Here is an 8,707-nt window from a genome sequence, read left to right on the forward strand (position 1 = left end):
GGCACTGGAGAGGTAAGACACAGCTGCTGATGGGGGAAAGGATGAGGCTGGGGGGAGTTTTGGCCTTGCCAGCCCAGCTCCAGCATGAGACTCCCTGCCCACCTGCTGGGCTGCTGGTTCTTCTACTTCTTGGCCTCCCCAGAGTGCTCATGCTGTTATCAGTAAGAGAACAAAAGCAATGTCACATAATGGGAAATGTCATTTCAGAATTACACATTTGGGACAACTAAGCAAACAATACCAAATGTTTTGGTGCTAAACGTTTAGCATTTAATGAGGGATAGGAGCTGACCAGTGTCATTTTGGGCTGCAGATGTACTCAGTCCCAACATCATCCCTGTCCTCTTGGAGCACCCGCAGGTTTGCCAGGAGTGAAGACATTGCCATTGACCTATTAACCGAGCACTGATGTAATTGCTGCTGGTATATTTGCTCAGGATGGGCTTCAGAGACCTCGTTATCGGAGTGCAATCAATGAGGCTGGGGTTCAGAAAAGGACAAATTAAACATTATTAGAGATTTAGACAGAAGGATTGCTGGGGCAGATGTAACATAAGTTATATCTTGCATTTAATTTTTACTTGTGTCTCACGACTATTATAATCCTGCCTTTTGAGAGAGAAGAGGCAGAATCTCAGCACTGTGGCAAGTTGAGTTCTAAGTGACTCAGTCTAGGCAGCAGCAGCAGAGGTGACAGAGACCTCAGCAGACAGGATTATCCTCACTAAATCAATGGTAATCAAAGGAAAGAGGTTAGATGCTAGTGTTTGAGAGTATGGTAGGAGGTGAACAGCTGGAACAACTGAAAGTAGGGTGAAAAGTCAGTGAGGGCTACAGCACTGGGAGGACAAAAGAGCTTGGAGTAGAAGTCCCAAACAAACATCAGCGTGGTGTTTGAAATCAGCCTGGATAAAGGGGTAGGAAGTGTGTGTTCCAGGGAAGTGAGCCCAAATGGTCTTTTGGGGATGAGCTGCCAAATCTGTCTTCTTTTTAAAAAATCTATTAGAAATCCTACCTACTGTAATGAATAGGTCCTTGTTTTTATTAGAAATAAATCAATCCATTATTTCCAGAAATAAATTAACAAATTAAACAGAATAAATAACCATCATTTGCCACTCAGTCATCTTAACTGGATTTTTCAGTTCTGCCTAGGTTTGCCTTGGCATCCATCCAAGTTGACTGTGGCAGCTCCATGCTCTTTATCAATGAGATAAGTGGGATGTGATTACTGTTCTTCTTAATCAGTGAACTAAAGAATCAGGCTTGAAATTTCAGCATCTGTCTCTTCTGAATATGGTGTTTTCTTCTGTTGTGCAGACCACAAATGCTTCATGCTGTTTGTACAACTTTGTCTAACTTTTAAATATTTGATCTTCATAGAAAAAGCTTCCAACCAAGGTTTTCTTCATAATGTTGTCCTTAGCAGCTCTCAGAAGCAAGTGACTGGATGAAACTGCTATTTTGAGATTCCAGCACAGAACTGGTGTGAACACACTAACCCTCTGTTCTGAGGTATAATCATGTTACAAACTGGTGTTAACTTTTGAGAATGTTTTTTGCTTTCTGCCATTGAGAGCAAAATTCTCACAAGCTAGAGTGGAAGCAAATTTTAGCCCTATGTTTTTAATCCAATTTTATGCATTTTATGTTGACGGCAGTTACTTTTCTGCATTTCCTCTTCCTCTCACATCTCCCCGCAGCGTGCAGTGCTGTAAGCAAATAATTAAATAGAATTGAAAACCCACACTGACTCACCAAACTTGCAGTGTATTTTAAGAGCCAGATTTACCCCAAGAGTATCCCACAAGACCAAAATATTTTGTTTCGTGCCAAATAATTGTGGAATTTTCTCTGTCACTGGTGTTAGTATGTTCTCTCACCGTGCGCTCATAATCTCAGAGAGACAAACATGATTAATGTCCACCCTTGTCAATGCTGCTAAAGCTTTAATGACCCAAGCTGAGAAAATAACAATCCCCAGGAATCTAGCCACTATATACTAGCTGTTTTGCCCCTATAGCACTGCTGGGGCTGCTGGGAGAAGATGCACAGAGAATAACAAGGTGTTTCTGATAAGTAAGTAGTAAAGGAGCCAGGTAGTTCCAAAATGGCCATGAAGAAAGTGGTCACTTAACCCAGAGGCACCTGGAGGTTAATTCAGTTAACACATGTGGGTAGTGCCCATGTGTCCTCCTCAGTCTGTCTTCTCTTTTTCAATATTTGCGGTAGAAATGGCAATCAGTAGTGTCTTGTTTATAACCCTGTACTCAAACCATAACTCTCCTCCTGGAGAGGTGCAAGACACAACTCACCTTAGCCCTGGGCTTTTGCTGGTGGCTGCAGAGTGACAGGAAGGGAGTAGGATGTAAAGGTCACCCTGGTACACCTCTGTCCCACTGCTCTGCTGCGACCCCAGAGAGCTCTGTGAGCCCAGCCCTCCTCTCTCTTTCCCTGCCTGCTTTTGGATGTTCCCCTCACAATTTGGATGCATCTGCAGTTAAGAGTAGAAGTTCTTCAAAGGGGAAAGTGTGTTGTCACTTCGAGCAGTTTCTGCTGCAATAGAGTGATTTTATAAAAGATAATGGTGATCACAGTAGGTGAATCAAGTATGAGCTGCATTATTTTGCATTAGTAATTGGATGCTTGTTCCTTGCCTGTTCCTGCTAAGGTGCCTTCTTGTTGACTTACTATGCAGATTACGACATCTAATCCTTCAAAACAATGTGTGTTCTTCCAAATCACCATAGGTCCATCATTGTCCACAGCAGCCTGTCACCAATTTTCTGCTTTGTCTCAGAACTATTGGGACTGGGATTCAGAGCTGTCATGTTACTCAGTATAAGGGAGCTGGTAAGAGTACAACCCTGTATTTCCATTAAAAGTGTTAGATGTTCTGGTTTGAGAAGCAGTTAAGGGCAGCATTTGCAATCCCTCTTCATGTGTCGTGTTCCCTATCCTTTTGTCTTTAATCACAGACAGTATAAACTGTTTGAGATAATCCTGTTGTGGAGAGATAACATTGTCTTACTGCTTGGAGGGCACAGTAAATCATGCTGTCTTAATGCAAAAAAGTATTTTTGTAAATGCTCTGATTTGTCTGAAAACACATGCATGAATCTGGATGGTTGTCATTCTGCATTGGAATTTTTCAAGTACTTAATTCATTCAATCTGCTTTGTTGCTGGACCTCATAGTGCCAACTCTTACTTGATAGTCAACACAGTTATTAAGTTATCACTGCAGTCATGTTTTTGAGGCGGCTGTTTCCCTACAGAGCACTCAGATCCTGATATAGCTCCTTTCCTCTTTCAGCCTTAAGTGTTCGCAGAAAATCTTTTCTGCATTTTGAGAAAACCATTATACCTGGACATTTCTCCTGAGTTAAAACAATTGTATACAATTTTCATGGCTGGGCTTCGCGAATGAAGACTTAGGGAGGCTCTATCCACGTTTGTTACAAGCACGCTGGTGGCTTATGAGGCCAATATGAGATAGATATATCCGACTGCAAAAGGCACATCAGAAAGACTCCTTAGGTGGTATATTCTGCAAGACACGATTCTTTCTGCGTTGTCTTTTCTCCTCGAGAGTGATCCTGCGTGCATTCTCAAAGGAGACAGCAGCGTTATAGATGGTGTGTCTCCAGACCTCCTGATTGGAGGCCAGAGTAGAGCAGTTATGGTGATCAGTATGGCCAAGGCTGAGATGTTGTTTCAGGAAGTCCTTGTATCTTCTCTTTGGGGCTCCTCTCATGCGGCAGCCAGAGGTAAGTTCACCATAAAGCAAGATCTTAGGGAGGTGGTGGTCCTTCATCCTTGAGATGTGCCCTGCCCAACACAGCTGTGTTCTCAGTAACATGGCCTCAATACTTGTGACTGCTGCTTGTTCTAGAACAGATGTATTGGTCACATAATCTGACCAGTGGATGTTTAGGATTGTTTGGAAGCAGCGTTGATGGAAGCATTCCAGGAGTCGCAGGTGGTGGCGGTAGATGACCCATGATTTGGAACCATATAAAAGAGTAGACAGCACTATGGCTCTGTAAACACTGATCTTTGTACTTTTCTTCAAGTGTTTATTACACCATACTCTTTTATGGAGTTTTCCAAAAGCACTACATGCCTTTGCTAACCTGTTGTCTATCTCCCCATCAATCTTACCATCCGAGGAGATGAGGCTACCTAGGTAATTAAACTGTTGGACTGATTTAAGCTCTGATTGGCCAATGGTGATGTGGGGATGATGGGGGACTTCCTGAGGTGCAGGTTGATAGAGAACTTCTGTCTTCTTTAAGCTGACTTCCAGCCCAAAGAGCTCAGCAGCGTCTGCAAAGCAGGATGTTAAACGCTGCAGAGCTGCTTCTGTGTGGGCGACAAGGGCGGCATCATCAGCATAAAGCAGCTCCCGGACAAGATGGTTTAAGGTCTTAGTGTGGGCCTTCAGTCGCCTTAGGTTGGAAAGGCTTCCATCAGTACAGTATCGAATGTAGATACCATCCTGATCATTGAGGTCTGCCGTGGCCCTTTGGAGCATCATGCTGAAAAAGACTGTGAAAAGGGTTGGAGCAAGAACACAGCCTTGTTTCACACCATTCTTTGTTAGAAAGGGCTCAGAAAGTGCATTACCATATCTGACTTCGCCATGCTGATCCTCATGGAGTGAGATGATCATTTTGAGGAACTTGGGGGGACATCCTCAATGTTCAAAAATTTTATTAATCTGTTTTACTGTGGGATCACTGTCTGTTCAGACCAGCCTGCAGCCTGCCTTCCTGGCTGCAGGATACTGAAGCCTCGTTACACAGCACTCAGCCCTCCACTGCCCATCTTCCCAGGAGAACCTGTAAATCCAACATGCTGTCTCTGTTGCTTGCTCAGCCCATGTCCTAAGGTGAGAGTAACCTTTTTACCTGATATAAAGTGTTCAGATATCCTTTTCCACTTCTAAAGATTGTCCCAGCTCTCACCTGGAAAGGCAGAACCTGCCTTTACCTTCTGGCCTCTGCAATCTTCTTCGGACCTCCACTCACATGACCTGGGAAAAAGGAAGGCTGGGAACATATTTTACAGGCAATTGGAAAAAAAAAAAAAGCCAAGAAAAAGATTAAACATTCAAAATAACTGGTGTTTTAGGGTTTTTCACCTTCTCACTGATCATCTTCAGAGAGCCCTCTGCGGATGTGCAGCTGAAAAGTGAACCACCCAAAGCAGTGACTGCTGTTGATATTTCCAGCCATGCTGCTGTCCTCAGGAGAACTGTGAGGGCACCCTGTGTAAGTTCCTCAAATGTAAGCTGCCAGCAGCACACTGCCAGCTATTGGGAATAATCTTTGATAGCAACCAATCCAGGTCAGGTTTTGTGTAGGAGGTATTTTAACATAAGCTTACTTCTTGCTAGTTGAAAAGTAGTTTGGTTTTCCCTAGGAAGGAGAGCTGGTTTGGCTTTTTTCTCCAAGGAACACATTTTTTTCTCAGCTGTGAACAATACTGGATGTAGGTAGACACTGAGATAAATAATGGTGGATATTCCTCTCTTCCTCCCTCATTCTTTGCTTGTTTTGACCATTTACACTGTAAACTCAGGGCAGGGACTCTTTCCCACTATGTGCATGCAGAGTACACCTCAAATATTCAGGAGATAGGAGAAGGGTATGGAAATGTCTTAAAGATGATTGAATCCATTCCCTCACCCTAAGGCCTAGTGAGATTTTCCTAGGCATATCCGAAGACATTAAACTATTCCTGTTGTGCAAAGTTAGCAGCCAAAAAGAACATCCCCAGCCACACAGATTCCCACATCCCAAGTGTATATGTTGAGACTGTGCCTGCCAACCAAAGTCATGTTAAAGTCCACAGGAGGTCGTGATGAGGTCCTGGGAAAGAAGAGGAGTTCTTGCTTGGAGCAGAAGCTGCCGTCTCTGGGGGCCGGGTACTGCTGCTCTTCAAAGAAACAAGCCTGACTGACATTTTTGAAAATAAATTATATTAAAAACAATGCTCTGGTCAGTCTTATTCATTTCTTCTTGAATCCTGTGCCTTCCTCCAGCCATGTTTAAGCAAAGTATCTACCAATGACTTCAGCATGAAAAAATATTTAATATGCTTGGGTTTATTTCCAAAACTATTTTTTTTCATGCTGCTGAGGTGACATTTCTCCGAAGACTCTTCTTTTATGAATAAATGCATCTGAGTTTACAGTCCTGTCTTTTAGTTTTACTTTTTTTTTTTTATTAAGCCTTACACCTATTTTGATGACACCTAACATTTGTCCTGTGCCTCTGGTAAATAATTTGGTCTATAATCTTAATTCCAAATTCCTGCTTTCATAATTTTTTCCATTTATAGCATTTCCAAGCTGCAGTCTGCTAAAGCTTGTTTATTTCTCTGCCGTAATTTTTGTTTCTAGTCCTTTGACACAAATTTTCATTTCGGTACTTGAACAGCCTGAATAACAATAATTAGAGTTTCTTGCATTTATTGGTCTATTTGAAAAGGAGGATGGCATGATTACAGTGTTGTCATAAACTAGGTACTGGCCTTTCACATCCATGTCCATCCTATTCAGCTGCAGGGTGCTGATGATGTGATGTGGGTTGTGTTGACTGCTTCCCTGAGTAGAAGTCTAGTACATCCACATCTGTAAGCAACCACTTTCATGAAAGTATTGAAATTATGAGATCCAGTCCTTGGTTTTTGTCTGTCCTTATTTCTCTCACATAACTCCATTTTAAATGAGGTAAGTTCCTCTTTTTGGGCCTTGTTACAGTTTTGTCTCTTGAATTTAATTTTTTTTTTTTTGTGATTTCTGTGGTAAAAGATTCTGTTTCTGAACTTCATCTTATTTTCTGGTTGGCTGTATCACTGTCTAATAGCTGTTATGATCTGATGACTTTAAATACTAAGTTTGTATCTAGTTGAATTTAGAGGCATTTTTTATTGTTGTAGTTGTCTCTTTGTCCTTTAAAAGGAAGATATGTGGTATGGTTGGACTAGAGGCTGATTTTATTTTATCGTTGGAGTAATTTTATGCACTGAATTTTTCTGAAGTTGAAAGTTGCTGTGCCTTGTTCACTGCTACCCCCACCTCTGTGTGGGAATGGTTGTTTTGGGATGTCCCTGGAGCCTTTCATCTCCAGGATGGCTTCTCTTGTGTCAGGACAAAACAACTGGAACTCAGAAATGCCAAATTACTGCTCTTCAATGAGTTATCACATTACTTCATCAGAGAATCAAGTTGTTTGTGCTCTTACTTCCTGTTGGAAATGAGAAGTGAAGTATATCAGCCTAAACCTTTGCAGATCAAAGATACCATGCTCTGCTTTTGCTGCGGACTGAGAGGTTTTAGCTCCCACTCCTGCAAAGGATGTTGGTCAGCTGCAGGCATCTGAGCCCTTACATATATTTTAACAAGAACTAAGTTAGTTCAGTGTATACCGAGGACAGTTACTGCTGCTACCAGCTCCCCTTGGCAGAGCTCTTCTAGGCATATATATGAGAGTGCCTCTGTCCTCGTAATTATAGTATCGCTACCAACATGCTATAATTAGACAAGTTAAAAATTGTCTGAGCTCCTACTTATTGCTGCAACGCGCCAAATTCCAGATGCTGTTATCACTGAGAAAAACCACTTAGAAGCTGCAGCTCCAGTATAGGTGATATCCTCACATCCTCCTCACCTTTCTCTTGAACAGAGCTTTTTTTATGTGAACTTAACACACATGGATGGTCTTTGTAAACAGCTCTTCTTCTCTTTTAATTATGTACCAGGAGAAGCATTAGAGGCTCAATGGAGTGTATTTCTTTTTTACATAATTCCTTTATGCCACTTGCCAGCCTTACGTGTCAGGGTTTTTTTTTTTATTTTATTTAGTTTAATTTTTATTTTATCTTTAATTGAATATGTGTATTTTCTGTGTTGGAGGCTGCATAGAGTATCCTCTGAAACTCGGGAAGAATAGCCAGTTCACTCCTTTATTCTGTGCGAAATATCCCTGCTCCTTGTTCCTTACCTCTTGCAGATAGCGGGTACAAGCTCTGCACAGCATGGACAAGAGGTTCTAGCTTTGAACTGCTGCCAAATTCTATGAGCTGCCAGCTTTGATGGATCTTGGATTCTTCGACCTACTTTTATGAGGAAAAAAGGCATTGAGGCCTATTTGTTTTTTGCTATAACCGCTCCTCCTTGTATCATTTTGACAAGGTAGTTGTCATATCCCTTGTATGGATCATTGATCATGTCACTTTTTATAACTGTCGCATTTTTGCTCCAGCCCTGCAGTGAGAGCACTAATGACTGAGGAAAGGCAGCTCAGAACTCAGACATCTGCCCTGTTCTCACGAATGCAGTAGCAGGAGACTCGTCATCAGAGGCTGTCATCAGAAATCCCCATTCTTTACATAGTTTTGAAGCTCTTGGCAGACTTTCTGCTTCCACCCACACGGTAAAGGCTTGTCTAATAACAGTAACAGCGTGAAGCCCATTAAGATCAGAAAACTAACTGAGCCCAACTCCCCCTTTTGATAGTGGAGAGTTGTTTTCTTTAAAGGAAAGCAGGAAAGTGGGTTTCAGTTAATAAAGCTGGCTGGTTTCTGACACTGAAGCAGCAATGCTGGACCCTAAGGCGGGCTGAGGCAGCGCATCTCTTCCTCAGCAGAGTTTGCACTATGCCTGCTGCAACGATGTCCTGTCCAATCCACAAGGAGTT

This window comes from Manacus candei, unplaced genomic scaffold, assembly GCF_025592945.1.
Source record: "Manacus candei isolate 608988 ecotype Guabito, Panama unplaced genomic scaffold, ASM2559294v1 h1tg000011l, whole genome shotgun sequence".
Lineage (NCBI taxonomy): Eukaryota > Metazoa > Chordata > Aves > Passeriformes > Pipridae > Manacus > Manacus candei.